Source organism: Dermacentor variabilis, chromosome 1 (genome assembly GCF_050947875.1).
Source record: "Dermacentor variabilis isolate Ectoservices chromosome 1, ASM5094787v1, whole genome shotgun sequence".
Taxonomy (NCBI): domain Eukaryota; kingdom Metazoa; phylum Arthropoda; class Arachnida; order Ixodida; family Ixodidae; genus Dermacentor; species Dermacentor variabilis.
Genome location: NC_134568.1, coordinates 201,715,493 through 201,729,612, shown reverse-complemented (window position 1 = coordinate 201,729,612; position 14,120 = coordinate 201,715,493). Strand labels below are relative to the sequence as shown.

Sequence of the window (14,120 nt, the reverse complement as noted above, 5' to 3'; positions counted from 1 at the left end):
TGTTTGCTGTGCCTTGGGCTTGGCGTGGTTTATTTCCTGAAAGTGTCACCTGGCGTGCTTTGGAACGATCGGCAAAACGAAGCAGAGGCGCGGGGTCTACCGGCCTGTCTGAGGTGCTTGGATACTGCAACCCCTTCCAGACCTCCTGTGGTGGCGGACGGGCCCTTATGATTGGTTACGCATGCGCACTCACACTTTCTCACACTTGACCTGTCAAGTGTGAGAAACGTTCAAGCGGACGTTCCCATGTCGACATAATTGCCCTCTTCCCCGAAAAAAACGTCGCCCCTTTATGCTTTTAGCAGACACAAATGGAAGGACGAAGAGAAGAAGACCCGAAGGGCAGGAGCTTGTCGACTTATCAACCTGACGAAGGAAGCTAGGCACTGATAGTTCCACAGGTTCCCCAAGTTTTCCAAGAAGACATCGACGACCACAACACCGCGAGGGGTTATTTAAGGCCTTCCTGGCCCCCGTGTTAATGAGAACCGCTCAAGACTCGGATAGAGTCATAACCACGTACCGATGAAGTGAATCCATTCTTTTCTACTTTCTTTTTTTCATCATCACGATGCCTGCCTTCGTCGTCGTTTCCTGATTCTTGCGGTGAAGACCCACCTCACCAGGTCGAGATTGTATCAGTGCCCGCAGCGCGTCCGCAAATTAAAAACAATGTGTAGAAAGATACGGATATTGGTCCTGAGCCAATAAAGAAGAAGCCTCGCTACAAAGGCGGAACATTGATGGCGATAGCAAAGAGATTACTACACGAAGTAAGGTTCATAGTTTCGTCGGTGTTGCGCGTGGTCAGGCATAAACATTAACAGATCTCACTCGATGACCACAAACTCGCAGTCACAACGCGAACGAGTGCTTCGTACCGTGTCTCGGAAACTTGAGGTTACGCGACCGCCCAACACCAGTCGCTCGGGAACAACAAAATGCGCGTGAAGGCACCATCCATTTCGGCTTGCCGCGGAGAGATTACCTCCAAGATCGATACGGCGCGCGGCCCACGCACAGACGCGCGCGAGGAGGAGAAGGCAGGTCCTCCCCCCGGTGCGTGCTTGATTACGTTACGGCGCGTTCACTCCCTCCCCACACCTTTTTGCGCAGAAGGAATCGTCAGCTCTCGTGTTTCTCCGAGTTATTTACCAACGCGACAAATGGCGCAGCGCTGCATGTTTCCTGCCTACCGCGTCCGTGTGCGCGCGCTCTGACAGCGGTTTTGCCGCTCAAGCTTTTAATCTAGAGGGACGCTTGAAATAACTTTTGCCCCGGCCGACATAGTTTCTCTTTGTGCTATATTTACTAGTCATACAGGCTTCAAGTACATGATTGAAATGGCCGAAAACTTCGTTAAATCGAAACTGTATGACAAAGTTACGTCGTTGATCGTGAAAAATAACTACACGGTTTTCAATGCAACTAAGATCGGGAAATGAAAATACTTCGTTGCATCGCGAATTTCGTTAAATGGAGGTTCATTATGTCGAGGTTTGGCTGTATATGTTGCGATTTCTCGTGCTAGTAATGTCCGCCTTTTCGAATAATCCAGCTCAAGGACAAGAACTGGGCTATGTGCCACAGGCGATTTTTGTTTTAATTCTGGAAAACTTGGAAATGATCCCCATGTATAAACCGTCACTTCAATAGATCTGCACATATATTGTATTATTATGTTAATGTATTATTTTACATTATACGAGGTCTGTCCCGAAAGTTCATACACTGTGTCAGCAAAAGAGTGAGAGAGGGTGTAGCGGCGACGCTCTGTCGCTATTTCCAATCGAAAGGAACCGGTTGACCCCTAGTACGAGCAGTACTGATTTATGACGAGACAAAATTTTATGCGTGCACTTCTTGCGCCACCCATTTTCAGTCTTTGTCGAAAGGGAGATCGAAGGACACGCGGAACAAAGCGTCAGTATCAAATTTCTTGTGAAATTGGGCAAGAATGGTTCAGACATTCATTGAATGTTGCAAAAGCCCTATGGGTAGGATGCCCTAAAGGAAGCAACTGTGCTCACGTAGGTCCAGTGTTTTGGGGAAAGCTGTCAAGACCCTATTGGCGATGCAAGATGAGGACGCTCCTCCAACAAGTGTGAACGTCGATCGTGGGCGTTCTCTTCTCTTCAGTGGCCGCCGAACGATTGTTAGAATGATCGCAGAAGCACTTGGTTTGGCAAAGTTGTCCGCTCACCGGATTCTGATATAAAAATTGGGAATTAGAAAGGTTTGCGCCAGGATGATACCGAAACTGCCGGTTCCTGAACAGAAGTTGCGACGAAAAGAATGATGAAATGATTGGAAAATTTCGGGTGGCAGCGATGAATTCTTGCAAAGGGTTGTCACCGGTGACAAAACTTGGATTTAGGATGACGACATCGAGCTGAAGTCGCAGCGCAAGGAGCGAAAAGAAAGATACGCTCATGCAAAAAAAAAAAACAGAAAAACGCCGAAGAACAAAGCAATGTCACGTTGATCGTCTTTTTTGACTGCCATGAAATTGTGCACTATTAATTCGTACCTCAAGCTCAAACTATCAACGTAGCTGCGGTTGCAGATCAGAAGGCTGCGTGTTCGAATCACGTCCGGGCCACCACTTTGTGGGAGGCGGCGCGAATAGGTGGCCGCCGTAGTTATGGTTTATTTAGATCGGCCAACCATGGTGCGGCGGGATCTCGGGACCGGCAGCTATACCGCTCAGGTCGAGCGCCGCCACGTGACGTGAGCAGTTTTCTTCACTGGCGCTGGAGGCGGTAGTCGCGCTGCTGCACAGCGTCCTACGTGGGGGTCGCGAGGCGTCTGAGAAATCGTACACGCCGCGCGCGACTAAATTTGTCGAAAGAGTAGCGCTGGATTCTGCACCTCTGCAATCCCTCGGTGCACTGTGCATTGATATTCCGTGAGTTTTCGCCACGCAACCATATCACGATGCCGTAATACGGATTTAGCCCCCTGTGACTTTATTATTTATTTATTATTATTACCGGGGTAGTTGGAGAAGTATGGGAGAGGCCTTTGCCCTGCAGTGGGTGTAACCAGGCTGATGATGATGATGATGATGACTTTATTATTATTATTATTATTATTATTATTATTATTATTATTATTATTATTATTATTATTATTATTATTATTATTATTATTATTATTATTATTATTTGTACGAAATAAACGCTGGTGCTCCGGTGGCGGCATTTCGGGGATGCCTGCCGTCGGGGCACCCTATAGGCGCCACAGAGCATCGAGGTGCGAAAGGAAAGCGTGCGAGCAGCGCCTCCCGTGCCTCTTGAAATGCACCTTGCAAAGCGGCCTTGCAGGCGGGAGTCTCGTCTATCTTTTAGTAGATGCGAGCAGCTCGTTAAGTCGGGAGTCGACGCTGACCCGCCGGACCAGCCTGATGATGTGGACGTGTGTTTCGTCAAGCGGCTCGAGCTACAGTCAACCCACCCATTGCCGGTGGGCTGTGCCGACCTGACCAGAGGCTTCCTCGGCCCGACTCGCTAGCGTTTATGTGGACTTTATGACCAGGTTTCGGTGCGACGAGGTGCGTCTCCCCGACTTTGTCGGATCAGGGCGAACGCAGCTTGTGTGGGCCTCTAGTAGGACGTTTGAATCAAACCGGCATGGTCGCGTTTATGTGAGCGTGGCAGATAAATTTCAGCCCGAGAACTCGGCTTATCCGTTTTGCGGCAGTGGGTTCGCAGATCTGAATGCGGCTTTGAAAGCCTGTCTTCATTTGTTCGAGTCAGGTGTCACTCTGACAATCCAGGACGAAAGCTCACTTTCGAGCCGGCGCGAATACTCTAATTTTAGTAAAGCCGAATGACTCAGTTGTTGAAAAATAAGTTAATGCTTTCCAGTTCGAGTACACGAGAGCTTGTCAGTGCGCCTTTTCATATCTTTCAGAGCAAACGCTTTTCCCGGTTGGGTCTCGAGATTATCACCAGCAAATAGGTGATTTGTTGGATTCTTTGTTCTTGAATTTTTTTTCCCCGACAATTGGGAAACGTCTTTCAGCAAGTTCTGTTGCTAGATCGAGTTCGTTCAAAACGAAATAGGGCGTCTAACGCAGAATGAACGCTGGTCTCTCATTCCCCTCCCCCCGCCTCCCCCTTCTCTCTCTCTTGCAATGCATCGAGCCAAATAGGCATTGCCAGTGTTCCTCTGCTCCTTCAGTTATTCTGTAAGTTTTCTGTGTTCCTCGTTTTTTTTTTCTGTGTAAAAATGAAGTAGTGCATTTTTGCTGTCATATTTTCTCTTTGTAGGCTGTAGTTAGTCTTCATTGTGGCCTTTATTTCTTCAATAAAAGCTAACGTGCACTTTTACGCAATAATGGCAAAAAATAATTATGGCGGCTTATAGTTAGTTTTCCTTTGAACTAGTAGAAAAGCCACCCTTAATGACGCACGTGACGCACATGCGTAAAATGCTTCCACATACTCATTAGCAAGTTCAACTGCACAGCTGTGTCGAAGTCCTTCAGTTTAGCAATTACATGTCTACTGTCGTCTCGCGTCTGTTCCGTTTTTACACGAACTTATCTCCACTGAGCAACGCTTAAACGTATTGCCGCTGCATGTTCTTTCTTTTTCTTGCATTTTCGCATAAATACTTCATCGATGGATGTAATTATAGTACAACGTTATCGATAACACATTCTTAGCGTGCGCATCGATTTATTTATTATTCCCCTTCCTTTTTCGAAACAAACTAGCCACCTATCACGAAATATCGACCTATCAGCGCCCTTACGCTACCTTGTTTTTGTTGGTGCCGAAAATTGGAGCACGTATTTCACTACAGAGTAGCGGCGGCGCTTGCTTCATTCTTGGGGCCTCCTACTTTTTGTATTGTTTTTCAGAGTTCTCCAGCCCTTTTCACTCGTCTGTCATTTCTTGGTTTGCACTACCTGCTCGGCCCAAAATAAGCAAGGTTCCTCCTTATCTCGTCGGCAGCGTGCTTATCCTGCATAAAAGGCCTCCCACTTGTGTGCTATTGTTTGCTCTTGGTTTCCGTTAATCTTCCTAATGCCATACACACAAACCGCCGGGCCCCATTGTGCTCGTCATGTTATATACACGCTGCCTGCACCTGCACAGAAGAACACTCATATTTCTCTCTTTTTCCCCCCCGCCTTTCCCCGGGTCGTTTCATAACGGTCTGTAGACGCTGGCAGGCTCATCTATCGACTCCACTCCGACGGGAGAGGCGATGAAGGGAGCCCTTTTTTCTTTTTGTCCGATTTTCTTTGCGTTATTAAGGCCAACCCGCGCTTTCATCTCTCTTTCTTGCTTCATCTTTTTTGTCTCAGCGGCCTCCATTTTTTTTTCCCCTCCCCGCTTCCATGGGCCGATTGTCGTAATTTGCAGGCTTTGTGAGCCCGGGTTAGTTCGTCCTTCGGAGTGATATATTGAATGTGCGGGCAATGGCGGGAAATGAAAAGAGGTCGACTAATTTCCTTCGCCCATTGCTTCGCTCGTCTCTTTCATTTCCGTTTCTCCTTCGGTGACCTTTTGTGTCGTGCTTTATTCGCCTGACTTTTCTACTGTATGTTCGTGTATGTGTACTATATTTCTTTATCCTTGTTGTGTCTACAGAAAGCGGGCCCATTCTAATAATATAGCGCAGACGCTCCGGTCCCGGGCCGGCATGCACTGCAATTTCGATCTACGCGATGACACGCTTCCTTTACTTTGCAGTAGCGGCACGTTTATTTTAAATGTTACAACTTTGTTGTAGTGCGTATTTCGAGCTCCGTCCTGCTTGTGAGTACACCTGTGCTTCGCGGTCGGTAAAGGTCAGGCGGCCCAGTTATTTTCCTGATGAGTTAGAAATAAGTAACCAGCTTCGGTTTTGTTTTCGCGTCATTATACTTGCGTGCCTTTAAGCGTATGGTACGCAGCGTTCTGCGATGTATTAGTCACATCCTTCGTAGGAAGCGCCTTTTCGCTGTCGCTTGTGAAGTAAGGCTGTGGGTGCCTAACCGATTAAGAAATACACCTCGGAAGCGCCATCTTTGCATTTTCCCGATGACACAAAGACCGGCTCTTTTTACGTGTTCGCATCATGGCTACTGCGTCTTGCATTTGAAAAGGCTGGTGTTGGAGGCTATAGGGAGCAGCACGGGTGTGCTGACTAAGCCGATAAAATAATTATTGTGGCATAATTGCTCCCGAGCAGAAAGTCGCTGGTTCGATACGCGACCGCAATCCGACACAGGCAGAGTGCAAACGCTCGTTGTTAGTTTGCGGTACAAGAACCCCGGGTGGCAGAAATTCATCCACAGCGTTACACTAAACCATCTCTCGAAGTGCATGCATTACTTTGTGACGTAAAGCGCAGTCTGAAATTATTGGCATTAATAAATAATTCCAAAATGCGATTGGCATGGATGCGAGCGAGTCGTATCAGTGTCTTCATTTCGATTTTGTTGGCAGCTTTGTTTCGAAATCCAGCGTTCCCCGTAAAGTCAGATTTACGCGCTTGTGGCTTAAGTGGTGCCAGTAACGTAGCCAGGCACTTCACGGGATTCGAAGCTGAGATTAAGCTATGTGTGCATCTTTAATTTCAGAAGATGGCCTCATTTGCGAGAAGGGAGCAGGGCAGAGGGTAAGCGTGATCCGTGATAATATTCTGGTGCTGTAGGCCAGTCTCCAAGACGATATTCCGCAACGAAGAGTAGAGCACTGCCTGTAAGTGCCGCAGCCGTTCGAGTAGAGTAATTATACACAGGGTGTCCCAGCCAACTTTAGCCTGAGTTTAAAAATATGCGAATGCCACGTATCTGGACAGAACCAAGGTCATGCTGTTTTCCGTCGCTTGGAGATACTCTTTCTTTTTCATTCCGCCTAATTAGATAACTAGTCTTAATTAATTCATAAACTTGTCGAATATCACAATTACATTAAAGGTGCCAATGAAAAAATTCTAGAGCGACATGAGAAACTCACGCTACAGCTTTCTGTTGCTCAATACGTGCTACATGGAAGCTTTTCCGAGCGTGACGGACGCCCGCAAATTCACGCAAAATTGCCGCGCGACTGATCGCTCGGGGCACTTCGCGTGTATTCGCGGGCTTCTTTCACGCTCGGAAAAACACTTTTATGTAGCACGTATTGAGCAGCAGAAAGCTGTAGCGTGAGTTTCGCATGTCGCTCTAGAATTTTTTCATTGGCACCTTTAATGTAATTACGATATTTGAGAAGTTGAGTAATTAAGACAAATTATCTAATTAGGCAGAATGAAAAAATAATTTGAGTGTCTCCAAACGACGGCAAACAACTTTAGCTTGGTCCTGTCCAGCTACGTGGCATTCGCATACTTCTAAACTCTGGCTAAAGTTAGCTGGGACACCCTGTATACCTTTGGTTTGTACCGATACAGGAGCCTCTCTATCTCAAGCGATGCTGCAGTCTCATTTAGTATCGAAACTTCTTGGGCAGAAATGTGTCCTGATAATTGAGTACGCGTAGAAAGTGACGGTCAGCTTGCTTTCGCTATTCTCTTGGCTCATTTCGCCGCCTTTCATTGGACGAACGTACAGGATGACAACATCCACCGAAGTCACTCGTCTCCCGTGCACGCTAATAAATTTCCCGGTAATCGGGCTGCAGCAAAATCGCACCTGCTTTAGGTACGGTTCCAACTAAACGTTGAATTTACAATAGTTAAAAAAATTGGCAGTGTCTTAGCTCGGCTATGCCAGGATACACGTAGCGAAAGTTAAGGCATAGCATGGTAAGGCTTGGTTAATCTTGATTGCAAGTCTAGGTTAGTCTGGTTGTCTAGCTGTGTTGCGGCGTTTAGCCAGTCGTTCGGCGCTGTTCATCTGTTTCCTGGGCGGGCGATTCGTTGCCTCTTCATCTCTTTCCGATGTCGATTCCAGGCCTCCTCCTGCTTATCAGAATTGTCGCCGTCCATACTGCCGCCTCAACTGTGGTTGCGGTGCACGCGAGCTCTCCTTTTCAATCCTCCCACATGTTATCAGGCATGCGACGCAGCTGGCGAAGCGAGCGGAGGCGAGCGCAACGACGAGGAACGTGGTCTGACGTCATACCTAACGGCGGCGGCGGAAAGGCGCGGCGCTGCGCAGCGGCGGAACACCTGTGGCTCGGTGCTACTAGTGGCGCATGCGCAGTAGTGACTAGGGAGCGAGAGAGAGAGAAATATCCGCGGCGAGGCGTTCGTTGTGACGTCATGTGCCTCCTCGGAGCACCGCCACGGCGAAATCGCAAGTTCGTGGCCAATAAAGTTTTCGCTTTAAAATTAATTTCCTACACAATGTGTCCAAACAACGCCAGAATGTGTGAACGCTCGTGTAACTTTTTTTTTTCGATGTATATGTATGCCTGTGTCAATTTTCGGCTGGCCTCCGTTGTGCTATAAATCTCCACAGGCTAGACTGGTTCCAGCAGTGTCTTTTTTTTGGGGGGGGGGAGGGGGGAGGGGGGATTTCCGCCTTGCGTCCCTCACCCGTTTTCATCTCCCGTGGTCGTGTGGGAGAGCGGCGGCGTCATTGTGCAGCCCGCTCTGGCCGAGTGTCAGCTGCTCTTTCCTTTCCACAAACGCCTGCTGGCCAGCGCCGTTATTGGCGTTATTTAACCGAGAGGACGAAGCAACAGCTTTGCTCACTTAGTCTACTGCGTACTTTGCTTGTCTGCCAAATAAGTGTCGGATCGGTGGTAGTGTTCGCAGTGCTGAAGTTACAGGCTGCGTTAGCCTTGCTCAGCTTCTGCCGACCCTTGATCCGCTTGTCTAAATCAGAGTGTTTGCAAGTCTCGAGCTTTTGTAAGCAGGTGTGAAAGTCTTTGACATCGACATATCACCGTTTAGGGCCTATAACTATGTTTTTCTGTTCAAACACCAAGTAGGCACAAATGAAATGTGGCCGCCTTGTCACTGCATCAAACGTAACAGCTAGTATGCAGGGTGTTTCAGCGAACACTTTCAAAAATGTTTTATACTTGTCTTGCAAAGGGGAGCGCAGAAGTGGTTCGTAAAAAGGAGACAAGACAGGAAAGACGCTCATGCGAAGACTGCAAGGCACATCTACTTGAAAAGGATTGTGTGGATGACACCATTTAAGAGATATGCGCCGTCAAACTCGAGGTAAAAATGCACTGTCGTTCCACTTACTTTCTTAACAAAACATCGTTTTATGCATTGAAGCAGAAAAGTAAGTGGAACGCCCATGCATTTCTCCGCAAAATTCCGGAATAAATATCTCGAAACTGGTGTCATCCTGAGAATTGGTTCCAAGTGGATCCGCCTCGCGAAGCCCCGGGCTATAATTTGTAAATTGCAATATCTGCCGTAATGTAATTAGTTAAAAACTTAATTAGTGAATTTTTGAGAATTAGTCAATTATGCATTTAAACTTTTTGTGCAAGTAATGTCCGTCACCTCGAGCAGACCAGCCCATGTACTAGAATTGTACTATCTGCCACAGGCAATATTTAAAAATTTTTGAAAGTGTTCGCTGGAACACCTGGTACAGCTCATTGGTGCAAGGTCTTTCCACTGTGAGCATAGCTTGCTGGCGTATATATATATATATATATATATATATATATATATATATATATATATATATATATATATATATATATATATATATATATATATATATATATATATATAACATTTAGTAGATTGTAAAATGCTGACTGAAAAGATAAGTAAAGCAACAATAATATACACTGTTATTGCTGAAACTTCGGTAGGAATGCCTCAATAAGCGATTACATAAAAAAAAAGAAATTACTAGTAATATGCGGCATCAGTTAGAATTCACAATGATGGTGCATGCATTTCCTAAAGCCGTACTTTGACAGACGTTCTCCAAATGCAGGGAAGGCTGTTGAGACTTATTATAAATTCGGCGGATTATTGACGTGAAATTCTGGTGACACTAGTTGGTGAGCGACTTCTAATCGTGATATCTGTCAGGTTAGGGAAATCACAGGCAGTACGTGTTGCTCTGTGTGAAATTGGTTCATTTGAAATTCAACAGCAATATTCGACTTTTCCTCCAGCCAGGAGTGCTATATGTAGTGTTTATTTTTTTTTTCCCTTAGTGCTGAAAATATGTGTCCTTTGTTACTTTCCTTGGGTATATTGTACATTCAAGCACTTGGGAGCTCACCGAGTGAGCTTCGGTAATTTTCGCTTCCTTGCGCAGGTCGCTTCTGATTTCATCAATGTTTCATCAATATGTTTTCCATAGTTTCAATAAACTGGAATCTCACAGTTGCGCGTTGTGTGCGTGGAGGTTTAATTTCTCGCAATACAGAAGATGCCAGCCACATGGTGACAGCGCGAGCGCAGGCTTACGTGTCCCTCATGAAGTGGTATGATCATCACATCGCATACTGAAAAAATTGGACCATAACATGCGGTCGGAAAGGCAACTATGTATCTCACGTCTCGTTTGCCTAAGACGTTGCCTAAGCGCAATACCCGATACCCGCCGTGGTTGTTCAGTGGCTGTGGTGTTGGGCTGCTGAGCACGAGGTCGCGGGATCGAATCCCGGCCACGGCGGCCGCATTTCGATAGAGGCGAAGTGCGAAAACACCCGTGTACTTAGATTTAGGTGCATGTTAAAGAACCCCAGGTGGTCAAAGAATTCCAGAGTAATCCACTGCGGCGTGCTTAATAATCAGAAAGTGCTTTTGACGCGTAAAACGGCATAATAATAATAATAATAATAATAATAATAATAATAATAATAATAATAATAATAATAATAATAATAATAATAATAATAATAATGTTAGTGCAATGTCGTCACCCAAGTGTCCTGTTCGCCGAACGTCCATGCTTAATGATAATAATAATATAATAGTAATAATAATGTTATAATATTAATATAGTAATACTTATAGTAATAATAATAGTAATAATAGTAATAATAAATAAAATGTCATTTTAGATTACATTTAACGCGTGTTAGAAGCGTTTACTTGAGGGTCCTATGCGATGGAACAGGGGAGCTCTTTTGTCGCAATCCTTGTGATGCACATATTTCGGATTTGTGCGCATGGTTCCAGTAAACTCCGAATGACTCCCTCCTGGCCGGTTGTTCCAATGATGACCCGGCGGTTCGTGTGTGCGTGGTGGGCGCCAAGGAGTGCAAACTGGAGCTTCGGGAGCACGACGACCACGTGTCGGAGCGCATTACGTGGGCGCCCGAGAGCGCCCACCCGCACCTGAGCGGCAACGCCAGTGGAGACAGCAACAGGCGGCCGGCTGACAGCGGTACTGGCAGGGCCCAGGGCACGGGACCCTTCCTGGCTCACGGGACAAGACCATCAAACTGTGGGACGTCAGCACAGGCCTGGCCATCTTCACCCTGGTGTGCCAGGACAACTGTGTGCGTGGTGTCAAGTTCCACCCCGGCGGCAAGCACCTGCTGAGCTGCTCGGATGACAAGACGTTGCGCGTCTGGGAGCGCTGCTGCAAGGCCCTCGAGGCACACTCACACTTTTGCACCTCGTTCGATTTCCACCGCACGGCGCCGTACGTGGGGACCGGCAAGCGTCGAAGAGACGGTCAAGGTGTGGGAATGCCGCTAATGCCACACACCGCCGCGAGTTTTGCGTGGCACACTGCTCGCCGAGGAGCCTCGACCGACCGCAGCAGCAGTCCCTCCTGTAGACAAGCCTCGGCAATGACTCAGCTCATTCCTCCCGAGTCTCTTCCGCTGCTCCACTGCACACCAGCATTCTTGCACGCCAACATGTTGTCTCAATGCTGGCGACAACAGCCTTGCTGCCGCCTCCACCACCACCACCACAACCCTCTTCTATCCTCTTCTACCCTTCCTGCTCTGGCTTGTTGCACGCCAGCTGTTCACAACCACCACTCGAGATTACTGCTGCTTATACTGCCTCGACTGCTGCTGTTGCTGCTGTTGCAATGCCGCATTGTTTATACACGCCACTGCCCGACGCACTAAGTGGCTCGGGAGCGCAGGATTTTGCCTACGTTTCAAGTGGACGCCATGTTTGGTGTTGAGGGCACCGCCTGTCCAGAATTTTTCTTTAGCTCGTTGTCAGCCAGGGTGCACCTGTGCCGTCTTCTGCTTCGGTTTTTAGTTTCAGGTATCTTGGGAGCTCCTTGCTGGAGGCAGACAGTCCCATGCGCGTTACGGATGTTACTGGAGTCTCTTTGGCAACACGAAGGGTGATTTGTGGGGATAGAGGTAGAGGGTAGCACTGCTACGGCGACACTGCGCTGTACAGTCTGCAGGATTTCGCAATTGTTGCCATGCTCCGTCAGCGTTTTCTGGACTTTCTGGAGAAACGAGTCTGTGGCGGTGAGACAGAGACCCTGTGTTTGTTTACTGTTCGGCTGTGCGATTGCTGCAGACTGTGAGCAGCGAGATGATGCCAATGGTTCCGGTGATGATGGCGGAGTTCCCATACTGCCCCTCCCTCTGCGAAGGCGACGGTGGCACGGTCACACGGCGGCTTGCAGAGACGGCACCGCATCTCCGGCGGTGGCAAACCTTGCAAAATGCTGCACCGAACGAGGATCAGTGGAGCAGGCAACGTCCGAGTCACCAAGGTTTTCCAGGAACCCGATGGCCTAAACCTGGCTGTCTTCCCGGACATATGCTTTGCTAAGATGCGGCGGACCAGGTGGTGGAACCTCCGAGTTGTCGAGGTCTTGCAGGAACCAGAAGGCCCTAAACCATTCCCGGCAACATACCTGGTCTGGTCTTCGTCCTCTACCTCGTTCGGACGAGTGCACGCAGAGGTCGTCGGAAGTAGCAGCCGCCCGCTCGCTGCCATTCCACCACACAGAGACCACACGGCACCGCAGCATGCAGTTAACAGGACGCGAAGATCGCAGGTGATGATGGTCGTCGCTCGAACGGTGCCGCTTCCACTACTGTTGGCAACCGACCTCAAGCGCCTATGAGGTTCTCAGCTCACGAGGACGACGCCCCGTTCCTGTCCTCAGCTTCGCCACCCGACGAGGGCTTCTTCCGAGCGATTTTCTTCTACAGCTTGCCTTTGCATGCCTCGGCGGCTCCCTTGCGGTCAACGGTCCTGTCGTCGTCGCTCTCCAACGTCTCCGAGTCGCTGGACATGGCCGCAGCGCCAAGTTTCGAGCCAAGCGTGGTCTCCGTGATTCGACAACTTGTCGTGTTGATGCAGTAACCGCGCCGACAGGTCCCTTCTCCAACGGTGGCGTCGGGAGCTTCAGCAGCGCGTAGGAGACCGCTCCGCCCCTTTGTCGCATGCCAGACCCGATGACGGTGACAGAGGAAGAGGTGCCAGAAGCGGCCCTCAGCTAACGCCAGAGCTGCAGCTCGCACCACAGAGATGGTCACGCGCCAGACCAGGCAGGGGTCGCTACTGGCCGTGGAACGGGCTCCGCCGGCCTTCCCCACGATCATGGTCCGTCCCGGAACGCAGCCGGGGCCCCACGTTGCGGGCACCAATGTGGAGGCCGCGCGGTCCCTCAGTCCACGCCAGCAGGCCCCAGTCCTGGCAGGCCGCGCCCTGCAGAGCGCCCACGGAGCTTCGAACCACCGCTCGCGCTCTCCAGACTCTTCGTCCTCTCCTTCTTCGACTGCCGGCTCCGATGCCGGAGCTCCGATGATGCTGGTGGATCCGACGATAATGATGATGGCGGAGCTTGTGCACATTAATTTACCCGTGTTGTACTACGTCGTGAAAAGATGGAGCTCTGTGTGCGAATGAGAGGGAAAGCTCTTTATTGAAAAACTGAGTGGTTAACCAGCGTGTATTGTTCGTATACATGCTACTCTGCAAGGAATGGGACGGAGTGCGAAGTGCGACAGCTTCCACTGTTGCTATCTTTGTTATGTAGACGATGTTCTGACTCATACAGGAAGATTACCCTGTAGGAGACAAGAAGAATAATTCAGGGGCGCTATAACGTAAAACTATTCCAAAATTTTCTATTCCAATTCTGCTATCAGCCCTCCACGATTGGTCAAAAACTTTTTTCGACCACCCCCACTTCACCTGTCTGTCACGCGACGTCACGAAAACCGCGATACCTCCCCATCTGATATGATGTGTACACACTGATTATGCATGATTTGACAGAAAAAAGAAAAAGAGTTATTTCTGAT

General features: G+C 48.6%; 1 protein-coding gene and 1 pseudogene across 4 annotated transcripts in view; both read left to right on the top strand.

The window, feature by feature from the left end:
* The window catches only part of LOC142590961 (TOX high mobility group box family member 3-like), a 739,235-nt gene that overhangs the window by 512,294 nt on the left and 212,821 nt on the right, over positions 1-14,120 (top strand). The window lies entirely within an intron of this gene.
* LOC142574462 (uncharacterized) lies at positions 11,068-11,637 on the top strand (annotated as a pseudogene).